At 44.0% G+C, this 15,221-nt stretch overlaps 1 protein-coding gene across 4 annotated transcripts in view; it reads left to right on the top strand.

The window, feature by feature from the left end:
- SDCCAG8 (SHH signaling and ciliogenesis regulator SDCCAG8) overlaps window positions 1–15,221 on the top strand; it is a 1,515,443-nt gene that overhangs the window by 648,614 nt on the left and 851,608 nt on the right. The gene's annotated exons all lie outside the window — the stretch shown is intronic.

Below are 15,221 nucleotides of genomic sequence, written 5' to 3'. Positions count from 1 at the left end.
ATATCTTCAAATTTGCATGTAGTTCTGTAACAAGATCACTCAAGCTTGATATGGACAATATACGGTTCAGCCAATGCACCCTACTAAAAAAAAATTCATTGCAGGAGGCTGCTGATTTCAAGCAGGAATTCCACTAAATGTCTTGTTTGTTATGTGAATTGTGTTCAGATTTACAAAAGCCAATTGTGTTTTTTTCTTCTTCATTGTTGGAAGTTGCAGCGTTTCACAAGTTTGCTAGCGCTGTTTTCTTACAGTAGAAGAGAATCATTGAAGTGTTAACAGAGCGGTGAAATTGTGGGTAAGCAAGGCCGTATTATGGTGGCCACCTCGATGTGGATTTGACCACTATTTGTTTCTTCACATTTTATTATCCCCTCAAATTTCCTCTGTCCTGACGAACACCAAATTTATTTGTCAAAGTTATTGCTCTCAATCCATTATGAAACTTGATGTTGGCCACCTTTTTATTTTGTATTGTTCATTTTATTTATGTATTTATTTTGCATCCCTCTTCATTGCAATGTCTTCTGGTCAACAGGCACCTGAGATACCTGGTAATAGCTTCCTATTGGTTATTGCAAAGCGACTGTGGTCACTGCAACTCAGGGATTATAGAAGTCACTCTAGTGGCTCAAAATTGTCTCTTTCCATGGAATGCTAACATAACACTGCCGAAAAAGGGCTTCACTCACGCATAGATTCATACCAAAGCTGCTGTATGGAACATAAAAAGCATTGCAATATGGTGGATTTTATATAGAACTATAGATGGGTAACAGTGAATAAGCAGGAGATTTTTCCCCTCAGAGTTCTGATTGACATCAAATAGACAGTGAGAGTGAAGCATGAGTTATCCATCATGTCACTCAGAACCCCGAGGTGGAAAACTTTCCCTGTAATTTACTTTTTAGCCTTATATAATTTCGTAGTATATTTGTAACTCAAATCACGTGCTTCTGCGTTCCACTGCTGACAAAGGCAGAGGAGTAATGGGGAGCCATACATGGCCTTTCCGCCACTGTCTGCATATAAAATAAATAAATAAATAAACTGGTCTCCAGCCACCCTGTCCACCAGTCTCTGAGATCTCACCAACCCTCCTTCCGAGGTTGTGCTCTCTCCCCTCCACCTGTACTAGCGCTCTCAGAGAGGGGTAACGTCCTATAGAACGAAGCCGGAATCCCGCTGTGCCTTCACAGCGCCGGTAATAGAACAAACGTGTCTTTAGTACGCATTCGTCCAGTACGCAAGTCGTTAGAATGACTTGCCTTGGGGGGGGCGCATTGGTGGAATGGTGTTGGATTTAAAGTCCAACGCCTTCTCTACTGTTGCGCAGACTGGAGTTGGAATAGTAAATTAACCTATTCCAAAATCCAGCGCCCCCCTAAGGCAAGTCATTATAAAGACTTGTGTACTGAACGAATGTGTACTAAAGACACGTTTGTTCTAATGACGTCGCTGGGAAGGCACAGCGTGATTCCGGCTTGCAGAATGCCGTCACACATTCCTCAGAGAGGCCTCTCAGAGCAGCCTGGATTTTCTTTTTGATGTAGCAACAGTATCCCTGTTAGAGAGCCACTAGTGTTTATAACTAGATTCAAATCCAGTAACTCACTGCTATGAAATAGCAACAGTTGTCAACAAAAGCTGTTGCCCACTGTTGCTACATCATAAAGGAATTCCAGTCTCCCCTGACAGGACGCTCTGAGAGCCTGTCAGAGCTGCACTGCAAACCACGGAGCACAGTTTCTGGAGGAGAGGGCACAGAAAGTGGTGGGAGTGGGTGGCAGGAGACCAGGTATTTATTTTAAATTTCAGACACAGAGGAGAGGCCATGTTATGTATGACTTCCCCATTACTCCACTGCCCCTGCATAGCAGTTGAAAGCAGGGATATATTATTTTAGACCATACATAACATACAATTATAGATGTGTACAAAGAGAATTATGGGGATGTGTTTGACCACACGCTTCTGAGTAACATCGTAGACAACTCAAACTTTGATCTTGTTGCCTATATGATGTCGCTCAGAACCTCTTGGTGAAAATGATGCCCGTAATTCACTGTTGCCCATCTTTAATTATTTATATCTGATAAAGACTTCTAGCTGCAGATTCCTTACCTTTGAATTTCACAGGTGTCAGGCTGAATCCTGATACCTGGGAAATTCAAAGGTAAGGAATCTGCACCTAGATAGAGTCTGTACCAGATAATGCGTTACCGAAGGTAAGTAACTTGTTCGTTACTCACTTTTTCTACTTCATCTCAATGAGTAACCAGATTTAGAATCTGATGTTCGCACTAGCTGTCCTCAGCGAGAGCCATACATAATATTAATGTCATTCAGTTGTTTAATGAGGAGTGACGTTGCTGCAACTTTAGCATGACACCCATTGCTTGGTTTCAACTGGCTACTGCTTTTTTTTCAAATAATAAAAAAAAAAATTGCAATCAATTTCCCACTTCAGTTTGTCTACTGTAGGTAACACGAAAGACATCCTTTAAGTAATAGCAGGCTTAAGTCTAAATGTAAAGCACACGAATCTGAGTGCCCATGTTAATTTTTTCCTAAGATTTGGCAGACAAATTTTAAGGTGATCAGCACTAAATGTGCAGAGCTGTCCTCTGTGTTAAATTGTCTTCTTACTCCTGTTATAAGTATATCGGTTTGTATTGGGTGTGGATGTACATATCCGTAACTCCCCTGCTGGCTCGTAGCAGGTGTGTGTTTGTCATTGTTTTTTTTTTGTAATTTGGGAACCCCGCTGATTTCTTGTATTTTTATCTTGTTGGCTGAATTGTTATTGCCCCTTGACACATTTCTATTACAGTGCAGGTATTGAGCTGCATACAGCCCTAACTTGACAAATTAGTGCAGTGTAGTGAGAGGCGTAAGGGGTAGAGTAAAGGTGGGAGCCGGGGTAGTTGGGTAGAATAAAGCTCGTACCCTTTTGTTCGCGTTTTGCAAAACCTCAAATACTTCCTCTCAAAATGACTAAACCAATGCCATTCAACTCATAGCATTAAGAAAAAAAATCTCTTTCTGGGTTGTCTTGGATCCATGTAATGAGTGACTCAATAATTGTTGCAACTTCTAGCTCTGTTTTTCCCCGTCTACTCAAGGTTTGGTTCCTTTTTGAGGTTTTGGGTGGCGTACAAACACAATTAATGTTTTTATGTAGCCATATTAAATTAAGCCTGGCATTCACTTGAGGACATCTATTAAGCCCAGGTGACATTTTCGCTACTCCAGTATAATCTGGTGTAATTTCGCGTTACCCTCCCTACAAAAAAATTCCCGAAACAACGCCATGTTGGGTAATTACACTGGGCAAAATGTATTTTACGCCTGTGCCATCTTGTGTAATTTTACGGATTTAGCATAAAGCTTGTTGCACACAATCCCCAACACTACATTATGGTGCGTTATTCACGGAAACAACGTGAACGACAAGAACAGCTGTTGTTTGCGGCAGTTTTGTGTTTTTGCGCTACTTCTTCAGTGTGAACTGTCAAATGCATCTTCGCTTCACACTAAAAATCTAGCTAAATTCCAATTTTGCAATGTTGTGTGACTGTTGGTCATAATTTCGCCTAAATATGCAAACGCAACTCGCGCACACCCGTACTTTCCGCGTAAATGTGTGCCTGTGTCGACCAAAGGTGTTTTGATATGATCAGAAACATTCTTCATTATCGATGGTGAAGATTTTGAGGTTATGCTAACCCGGAAGCATTAACACCTAACCGTGGATTCATTTTAAGGTCGAGCTCCGAGCTCTTCTTAATTTCCTTTGGATGTTTTATGTCCGTCGTTCTGCAGCAGTGTCCTTATTTCTACAAATCTTCGTCAGCTTTTTACAGCTACACAAACGTATGCGTTTATTTCCTGTCGCTCTTCCTGTTTCTTAGACGGCGCGCGGCAGAAGCCCATTATACAGTTGGTATTGAGATGTCGGAGGAGGAGGAGGGGGCGCCGCGCTTTTACATTAAATACTGTATGGTAACTGCAGTGCTGAGTCCAGAAGGTTGACAGATGGAAGGAAGCAGAAGAAGAACAGCCTGCGTGTAGAAAAAAAAAATATGTTGGAGGTTGATGAACCTTCAAAAGTTTTAAGTTATTATTAAGATGCCCGGGGTTGTGCTAAACTCAGACATGATGGGCAGTTGTACTTTGTTGTGATAGGTGACCACATGGCTTAGCGATTGCAGCCAGCAGTCATTCAACGAAATAAAGCACTGTCGACAGAGCAGCGCACACTTACCCTTTTTAAGGCATCAGCAATCGTTTAAGTTGGTGCAACATCCTATGTATCTTATCTCTGCTCTGTTCATCCCTCCTTTGTTTTTACACAGGGTCTTTTTGATTAATTTTATTTCATTCCCCGTGTTAAGGCAATGTTTTCGATTGAAAGGGGATGTCATTTTGCGTACAACCCCGCCTCTCAGGTGTTTAAAAACCTTTCCTGTAAATGCCAGATTCCATTGTAAATCATGCTTCTTACATTTCTCCTGGCCTTGCATGGTGGAAATCATCCAGTCCAGGTTTGTTTCATACATTGAGTACCTGTTATCCTGAACGGGCTCTTACGTGTCCATATTTCAATGAGAGGGAAACACATATTATGGAACACACATTGCACACTTTTGATAAAATTGGGGCACCCTTCCACACATACATTAAAAGAGACTTGAGAGTGCCACAACCTCCAGAAGCGTTGAGGCAAGCGGGCCACTGTGACATGGAGTGAGAGGGTGCAACTGTTTGACAATGAGATCTACAAATATTGTGATGGGCCTGGGGGTGACCCAAAGGGGCATCACCAGACCCTGACCTGGGCACGCCCCTCTAGATTCCTGAAGCACTTGGGACTTTTGTTTTATGATACTGCCAATTACATTGTCAGTTTATATACTATAATGTGATGTTGTATTGTCTTGACTGTTGAAAAATGCTTCTAAATAAAGTTGTTTAAAAAAAAAAAAAGAAGTCAGGAAGGAGGTGGGCATAGTCAGAGGCAACCCTTTGAAGCTTGGGAAGGGCTGAATGCATCATCCAGAGCATCCTTGTGAGAAGATTGCCTGGTATATGCTGTCCACTAATTAAAGTGGGCACCTTGCACCAGTTCAAACGACCCTTATTGATGATTAGGTTAAAGACAACCTTTATTGAAAGCTATCCTAGTGGTAACTATGGAGAGCAGCCTTCAGGCTAAGTCTCGAAGAAATGTAAAGCAGCTTAGTTTACCAGATTATAGCCTCCTGAATTACCAAATGAAAGGAGAACCACACATGGGATATATATATATATATATGTATATATAATATATGTATTTATTACTAAACACTCTCAACTAACCTCTTTATGAGATTAGAGAACACGGCACACAATAATAAAGCACTAGAATGATAGTAAATAGCACAATACACAGTGAACTCCAGGGGGAGACAAAACCATATACTAAGAAAGTGATATAACAACCACGACTAGGCACAGTGTCTAGACTTCAAGCAAACCCTTTGGAACATAGAAGGTTCTAAGGCCAGCACTCTTGAGAGTACCGAGGTACCCCTGTTACCTATCCAAGGAGAGCCGGGTGCATAGGGGTCAAGTTGCGTAGAAAACGCTCGTTGATTTCAATGGCGTGATGCGGAGAAGTGCTGCTGCCGGGAAGATGAGAAGTGTCCGGTGAGATCCAAGCCTGGATCGGAGCTGAGAAGAACCTGAAAGCAGAGGGGACATAATCTGGGTCACTTCACAGTGACCAGGGGCACGGTAGATGAATGCCCACCGATGTCGGGTGTTTCAGGTGAGACAAGGTGAAGCTTGACTCTGCAGCCACGGGGACCAGGAGAAGTCGATGACAACCAAAGTCTGGAGGTGAGCTGTCCCACAAAGGATGTTAAGTGCTTGGTGGTCAGTGTCCGGTTTGAACACCAACAAGCCTTGGCAACTGCAACCCACGCGGTCAGAGGAAAGATGCTTCGGTGAGGACCAGCAAGGTCCTGGGGACACTCCAAGCGATGGAGAGTCAGGGCACGTCCGGAGCAACCAGGAAAGCCCACTTAAAGTTAAAGTTCCCTTCTCAGGGACCCATAGGTTGACGGACCAGGGATCGCGAAGGGACCTCGAGCTGAATCACAAAATACTATCCCACGGAACACTCGTGGAGTGTAGGCTGGAAATCTTCAGTGGAAATACTGCTCGGGGTCTGGACTACAAGTAGCCCAAAGCACAGCTCAGGGGTTGCCAAAAAGCTTATGCTGCTGCAAATGGACACGGTGCAAAGGGGTACGGGTTGCACGGTCCCCACGAGGGCTGCGGGTCTCAGAATTGCTGAGAGCACTAGTCGACCTCAGGGACACTTGGAAACCCACCTCCTGTGTTGCAGAAATCTTCGGAGTCCTCGGGAGATGCAAACCAGTCAGATGCGTTTAAGGTGCCTGCCTTGCAGGGGAGTAACTCCTTTACTCCAAGGGAGATTCTTCAGTCATCCAGCGTAGTGTAGATAGTCAAAGTACTTGGTTTCTGTAGCAGAGTTTAGTCCAGGTAAATCTAAAGTCCTGTAGTCAGGAGTTCCTACTTTATACCCAAGGAAGGGGTGGGACAAACTCTGGGGACCCACCTGTGGGAGGGTCAGGACATAGGGGTGGCTACACCCATGTCCTTTGTCCAGTTTCGCGCCAGAGCAGGAGCAAATGGCTCCTGCAACCGGGTTGAGCTGAACTATGCACAGGGACACCAAATGTGCCCCCAGTGCAGACATCAAAGCACTCTGAGTGCACCCACCCAGCCCCAATACACTAAAGCCTGTCTGGGAGTTGGTCACACCTCCCTGTGACAGGAAACCTATTGTCCAGCCTTCCCCTGCCGGAGTTTCGTCCAGCAGCAGGAGGGCAGACTCGTGTCTGTGGCTGGCAGCATCCATTTTGTGATGCCAGGTTCTGTTAAGCTGGTACCGGGTGTACCGGTGTTGTCATATTTCTCCCTCTAGGAGGGTGGAAACATACCTCCCACAGTTACTGGTGTGGAGGTATGATTCCAAGGTGTTTGACACCAAACACAACATATTTCCATGCAGCCGTTTTAAAGTTAGCATTTACCACGAGGGTATAATGCACTTAAGTATATATGGTTGGCTGCATCACAAACAACTCGGAATAGAGGTTCCGGTGGCTGTAGAGGGGCCCCGCTCATGCAGGAGCACCCTCTCACATAAAACCCAGCACCCTGCCTTCAGCATTGATAAGGCCTGCCACAGGGGTGACTGATAGGTTTATATGTGCAGTGATATAGGATAGATATAGTTAACCTATATCTAAGTAAGGGGTGCATGCACCACCTTACACAGGCTGCTGTAGCAGACCTGTTGTGCCATTTTGAATGGTCTCCCAGGGGTGGCTTAATGCATGCTGTAGCCCCTGAGAGGCCTCTGGGGAACCTATGTCCTGGGTATATAGTATACCATATACTAGGGACTTATAAGGGTACCCCAGAATCCAATCTGGAGTGTTCCTAAAGTACATGCAATCAATTTAGAGGAGAAAGCAGCTAGGCTGGGGTCCTGGATAGCAGGATCCCAGACAGACTAAGTCGAAAACAGTGAAACATCAGCAAAAAGTGGGGGTAACTATAAGAAGCAGATCCTACTCTCCTACACAACCCCCCCCCCCCAAACATAAGGACATTAAACTAACCTTGTGACCAGTTGAGTCTTCATGTTCTAAGTGGAAATATCTGGAGAGTCCATCTGCATTGGCATGGTTACTCCCAGGTCTATCTTCCACTGCATAGTCCATCCCCTGTAGGGAAATGGATGACCTCAAAGGTTTGGAGTTTTCACCCTTCATCTGTTTTAGCCATAAGAGGTGCTTATGGTCTGTCTGAACAATGAATTGAGTGCCAAACAAGTATGTCCTCAGCTTCTTCAGAGCCCAAACCACAGCAAAGGCTGACACTCTCAATAGCTGACCAATGTTTCTCTCTGGGGTCAGCCTTCTAATAAAAGCTACTGGCTGATCCTGATCTTCATCATTCAATTGTGATAACACAGCCCCTACCACCAACTCAGATGCATCTGTTTGGACAATGAACTGTTTGGAATAGTCAGCACTTTGCAGAATGGGAGCAGCGCACATGGCCTGCTTCAGGTCATCAAATTCCTTTTGACAGCTAACTGTCCACTGAACTTTCTTTAGCATTCTCTTGGAAGTTAAGTCATTCAAAGGGGTCACTATGGATCCAACCTTTGACAAACCTCCTGTAGTTCCCAGTCAGGCCCAAGAAAGCTCTAACCTGAGTCTGGGTGGCTGGAGCAACCCAGTCCATGATGGTCTGGATTTTGCTCTGTAAAGGTTGAACCTGGCCTCCACGCACAAGGTGTCCCAGGTATACAACCTGACTCTGCCCTATCTCGCACTTGGTGGCCTTGATAGTGGGGCCTGATTTCTGCAGGGCCTCAAACATTTCTCAGGCGGACCAGGTGATCCTCCCAGATGGAGCTAAAGACAGCAATATCATCTAGAGAAGCTGCACTATAGGCTTCCAGGCCTGTAAGGACTTTATTCACCAACCTTTGAAAAGTGACAGGTGCATTTTTCAAACCAAAGGGCATTACCACCAATTGGTAGTGCCCACTAGGGGTAGAAAATCCAGCTAATCTGATCTGCCAGTAGCCAGCTGTTATGTCAAATGTGCTCAGAAACTTGGCTGAGGCCAGAGTGTCTATAAGCTCATCTGCCCTAGGGATTGGATGGGCATCAGTCCTAGTGACTGCATTGGGACCCCTGTAGTCAACACAAATCCTCATCTCTCTCTCTTACCATTCTATGTGTGAGGTTTAGATACTAAGACTACTGGAGTAGCCCAAGGGCTATCTGAGGGTTCAATAACTCCCAAATCCAACATCTTCTGGACTTCAGTCCTGATGCAGTCCCTGACATGGTCAGGTTGCCTGTAAAACTTATTTTTTAACAGGCAGACTGTCCCCAGTGTCCACTTCATGAGTGCACCAGGTAGTCTGACTTGTAGTCAGTGAAAACAAATGTCTAAACTGATTGAGAACTTTTTTGCAATCAGTTTGCTGCTGGACAGTGAGGCTGCCTGCCAAGGCTACACCATCAACTGAACCATCACCATGGGTCTGTGAGAGCAGGTCAGGGAGTGGATCACTCTCTTCCTCCTGTCCCTCATCAGTAGCCATGAGCAAGCCCATGTCTGCCCTGTCAACATATGGTTTGAGACTGTTGACATGGAGCACCCTATGGGGGCTCCTGGGAGTTCCAAGGTCCACCAGGTAGGTAACCTCTCCCTTCTGCTCAATTATTGTATGAGGGGCCACTCCAATTGTCTTGGAGGGCTGCTAGGGCCACAGGCTCCAACACCCATACTTTCTGCCCTGGCTGGTAAACAGTCAGCACAGCCTTTTGGTCATGCCAGGCCTTGTGTAATTCCTGGCTAGCCTCAAGGTTTTTCGTTGTCTTCTTCATGTACTCGGCCATCCTGGAGCGGAGACCAAGTACATAGTCCACAATATCCTGTTGAGGGGGTTTGAGAGGTAACTCCCATCCCTCCTTCACTAGACACAATGGGACCCCTAACTGGATGTCCAAACAGAAGTTCAAATGGGCTGTAACCAACCCCCTTCTGAGGAACCTCTCTGTAGGCAAAGAGAAGGCAGGGCAAATGTATGTCCCATCTGCGCCTAAGCTTTTCTGGTAGACTTTTAATCATGCCCTTGAGGTTTTTGTTGAATATTGCAACTAACCCTATGCATTGTGGGTGATAAGGGGTGGTAAATTTGTAATTTACTCCACACTCCTTCCACATAGCAGTCAAGTAACTAGACATGAAGTTTGCATCTCTGTCTGATACTACCTCCTTAGGAAAACCCACTCTGGAAAAGATTCCCAGGAGGGCCCTTGCCACCACAGGTGCTGTGGTAGTTCTAAGGGGAATTGCCTCTGGATACCTAGTGGCATAGTCCACCACCACCAGTAAACATCTGTGTCCAGATGCAGTTTGAGGATCCATGGGACCAACTATGTCAATCCCAACCCTCTCAAAGGGAACCCCCACTACAGAGGGGCCTTTGTAGTACCACCTGCCTTACCACTGGCTTGACAGGTGACACAGGAGCGACAAAACTCCTTGGTGTCTTCAGACATATGAGGCCAATGAAAGTGAGGGACAATTCTGTCCCAAGTCTTGTTTTGACCTAGGTGACCTGCTAAAGGGATGTCATGAGCTAGTGTCAATAGGAAACCCCTAAACTTCAGAGGTATAACCAACCTCCTGGTGGCACCAGGCGGCGTGGGGTCTCTACTCTCTGAGTAAAGGAGTCAATCATCCCAGTATATCCTATGGGACCCACTAGCACTCCCAGCAGCCTCAGCAGCAGCTTGCTGTCTGAGGGGTTCAAGAGAGGGGCAGTTCAGCTGCTCCTGGCTCAGATCTGCCCTGGAAGGACCCCCTGTCCCCAAGAACTGAACCCTATCAGGCTCAAGCTCCTCTGAGACAGTTCCTTCTTCAGGACGAAGATCAGCTCCTCAAGAGACTGGTCTGGATTCTGAGTCAGGGGGGAAGACACTGCCTTACCCCTACTGCTCATTTTCTTGGCGCCTGGTCCATTTTTCCAGGATCCAGGGCCTGTTCAGTGGATGACATTTTTGCCTGTGACCTAGTCAATTCAATTCAATTCAATTCAGCTTTATTCGGTACAAATTAATGACCATAAAAGCATACACAATCACAGAATCAAAATATACAAAATATGAACGACTTATAGCAGACATAATCATACACTTAAAAAACACTATGATTAGTTAAAACAGAGATTTCATTTACGCATTTAAAATTACATTTCGACATCTAAAAAACACATGCTTTTCCTCGAATTGATGCATTTGTTTAAAAAAGTAGCAGTATAAAAACAAATATCCGCAGATTGTAAGTTAAAAATCAATTTCATTGCGTGCTCAACCGTACGTGTTCCATATTTGATAAACATGGGTTTTAACAGGGCAATACGAAAATTAGAGTACAGCTTACAGAATAATAAAAAGTGTATTGTGCTCTGCTTGGAAATCCCGTCACATCTACAAGGTCCTAGTGGATATTTTTTCATTATCGGATGAGCCACCAAGTGGTGCACTATTCCCAATCTCAGTCTGGTCAGCACAAATTTATGTGTCGGCCTGGTGACAAGGGTTAAATAGACAGGAAATCCGTCCATGGCCAAATATCTGTTATAAAACATGACAGTGGACAAAGTACCAGCAATAACAGTTCTCTTCCTCTCAACAAAAGCTAGAAAGACCCTTTTTAACTCAACCTTGGGGATCAGTAAAACAGCGTTCGGATCAGTTACAATATTCAGGTTAAAAATATCTGAGAAACACACAATAATGTATTTAATCCAGGGTATTGCTATGGCTGTATCTAATCGCAAACAATCCTGGATAATAGACCTGGTGAAGGACTTCTCCTCATTTAACCAAATAGACCGCCAAACCATCAGAGGTCTAAGTGACAAAAGGTCAAGTAGGTAGTTCACAGATAGTTCCTGATGACATAAGGCATTAGAGGCCGATATGGGAAGACATAAAAGTTTTTTAAGGAAAAAGTTCTCTTCCAGTTGCAATTCATATGCGCAGCTGTAACCCCAAATTCCTGCCCCATATAATGCAATTGATACACATCTAGCCTGATAAATTTTTATCATATCTCTGGTCCTACGATCCCCAATTTTCTGAGCAAATCTAAAAATTCCATGGGCATTTCTAGCCATTTTATTGCGTATGTTGTTAAATTCATGTGTCCACTTTTTATCATTAGAAAAAGTTATACCTAAATAACAGAATTTGTCCACTTGCTGTACTTTTAACTTGTCAATAAAAAACCCTTTCACTACATGTGTAGATTTCTTTGGGCCACAGCTCATAGTGTACGTTTTACTTTTGTTAATAACTAATTTTTTGTCGTCAATAAAGGAGGCAAAGCTATCCATCAATCGTTGCAACCCTATCGGAGTTCTTGACAACAACACAGCATCATCGGCGTATAGTAACACCGGTACTGAAACACCATTGATCAGGGGAGCATCTGCATGTACTTCCTTTAAAATTGCATCAATACCATTTATAAATAAAAGAGGAGCTAAAACACAACCCTGCCTTATACCTCGTTTTACGCTAAAGTTCGGGGTACATTCTCCCTTCCTGCCAAAACGTACACATGTTTTTAATCTCTCATACATCCTGGCAAGGAAATAAATTATGCCCTCTGGCGCACCCAGTTTCAACAGGGTTGACCACAAAATAGAGTGGTCAACCATGTCGAAAGCGCTGCTTAAATCAGCAAAGCACAAGTATATATGGCCAGGTTTGGCTTCACTATACTTCCCGATCAATAATTCTAAATTAATGCATTGATCGAGCGTACCCCTACCTTTCCTGAAACCATATTGGCTATCTGCCAAAATACCATCTTGTTCTGCCCATTCTTCCAATCTTACCAGCATAATCCTGCTCATAACTTTTACGGAAGCGTCCAGTAATGAAACTGGTCGGTAATTTTTAGCCACAGACCTGGATCCTTTCTTGTATATTGGAACAATAATAGACTCCTCCCAGGTCGGCGGAGGATCTGTACAAACCGCGGCGTTGAAAACAGCAGCCAACAAGGGGCCCCATACTTCCGGTGCTTCCTTGTACACATCACTTGGAACCCCATCCGGTCCTTGGGCCTTTCCTCCCTTACTTGCCCTAATCCCTCTTTCAACTTCTTCCACAGTGATTTCAAGTGGTAATATAGGCCATCTATCTGACCCAACATTAATATTTTTACCTGAATCAAAGATAGTTGAAAAATGGGTAATCCAACCTTCACAGGAGACATTTGCTGTTAACTCAGGTGTATTTGTCTCCTTAAGGAATGGGGAGTTGACTGTTGCCCAAAATAACGTGGCATTAGAGAGTTCCGCCGCTTGGTTAAGAGAATCCCAGGCCTGATGTTGTAGAACCATCTTCCTAGCTTTAATGGCATTTTTATATTCTAGCCTCAGATTTGTTACTAATTTTTTATCCCTAGGCCTTATTGCTAGGGCCTGCTTAAGATCAGTCAGAGCAGCAGAACAGGTTTTATCAAACCAGACAAAACCAGGTTTTGTACCACCCCTACTGCCCCTTGTGAACTTTGCGTTAATGGCATTGTTGATTCCTATAAAACTAGATAAGACCCGCTCATGATCCAATCTATTTTCTAAAATAAAAACAATGTCTGCTAAATTCTTCATAATAATGGATGCAGTCAATTCGGATGCTTTAGCACCTATCCACCTCAACCTTACCCCATTAGCCCGATGGGCTTCGATATTTCCAACTGTGGTCCCTGTCTCTCTATCATTCTCCCCCCACAGAGTCATGGTCACAATAATACAGTTATGATCACTAGTGTCCATAATTTCCATTTCCAGTGGGGCAAAACAGTCAACGATACTAGAGGATACCAGCACATGATCGATCACGGAGTTAGAGCGCCAATTCCTGAATGTGGGGACAGGTGAACCATTACTGTCCCTACAGCAATCCAAAATTTCCAGGTCAAGGCACCCCATTAATGTATTCACGTTTTCCCCATACATATCGTGACCAAAGTGTGGGACCTCCCATCCGGCATTATTCGTGACCCCACAGGCCTTTGTAGATAAGAATTCGCATAATGAGGTATTAAAATCCCCACACCAGATAATATCAAATACTACATTGGAATCCAAACTTAGGGTATCAATAGCATTGGCCAAATCGGTTATTATTCTGCCCCTGGTGCTATCAAAAATATTGTTATAATAATTGATCAGAAGGATGTTACGGCTTTTACCTTCACGAATCCAGATCATCTGTACTAGATCGCCCACCGGCACATATTTTATCACCGGCATTTGGAGGTGGACCGATACAAGGGTGAGTAAGCCCCCCTTAGCTCTTCCCGGACCCTCACCATATGCTGGTAAATTATATGAAACAAATCCCTCATAGTCAATATTACTTTTGCACCAGGTTTCCTGGAAACATAAAATATCGTATCTGTTAATAAAAGTTTCCCAACCAGGGTCTCTACTTTTAGATTTCAGACCAGCTACATTCCAGCACACCAGTCTGGAACATGTACCTGTTCTGGCTGTAATCCCAATGGCAGAACCTCGGACATTTCTCTCCATGTTGCTAGCCCCACTTGTTTGGCCCATATCGCATATATTCACGCTTCCCTCGTGAGTATTCTCATCCTGATTAGGCGCATATCCGGAGCCCATAGATGTTAATTCAGGTACACAATCGAACATATGTTCATCCCTATCGGGACCCTCTTCCCTTGCTAAACATATCTCTGTCTCTTGTATGCGTCAATCATTAGAGTCCAGGGAACTAAGTGCATGAAATCTATTCTGTGTGGGGATATCAAAATAAGGATTAGAGGTGGACGGGTAAGTGGCGATTCTAGTATTGTCCCTTCGGTTGGCATTAAGGTGATTATAAAAGTAACCTAGTGCTCGGGCGCATACATTGCCATCGGAAATTGGGAGAGATGCAGCTCTTAGGAGGACAGTAGTAACATGCTGTGGGTGTTTAAAATTTATAATTACACAGTCCCCCTTTGAGCTTTTCCTAGCACTCCCTATCCAATTAACTCTCCTGGTAGTCAAGACATTATCTGAGAAATTCAATGGGAAACCACACTGTCTATTTAGCCAGGATAGACATTTGTTTTTTAAGGAATCGTGGGTTTCTTGATGACCCCTATTTTCAAGCGGCGGTACATTTGTCAGTACCACCACATAAGGAGCACACTCAGGTGGGAGATTAATAGCAAACTTTATGTTAGTTTCCTCCCATCCATTTATATTTTCTATGGCAGGCAAGGCCTTGCTACTTAAGTGCATGCTCCTTTGAGGTGTTATGGGGTTAACACTATCAATCCCTTTATATCCTATGGCTTCCTTAGAAGGGTCTCCCTGTACATGCTGCTTACATTGATTGCTAGTTGTGTCAGTTGCAGCAATTGTTACAGTAGTGACCGTAGACACCTCTCCTGGTTTGTCCAAGGCCTTACTAAGCAAACCACTCAATCTAACAACCTCTTTTGTTAGTTCCTCAATTTTTGAAACCAAAGGATCTATAATGCCTCTAATCTTTAAACCAATAATCTCCTCTAGGTTAGTT

Source organism: Triturus cristatus, chromosome 6, assembly GCF_964204655.1.
Source record: "Triturus cristatus chromosome 6, aTriCri1.1, whole genome shotgun sequence".
NCBI classification, from domain to species: domain Eukaryota; kingdom Metazoa; phylum Chordata; class Amphibia; order Caudata; family Salamandridae; genus Triturus; species Triturus cristatus.
Note: the sequence above shows the minus strand (reverse complement) of the source record. Positions and strands in the feature narration are given on the sequence as shown.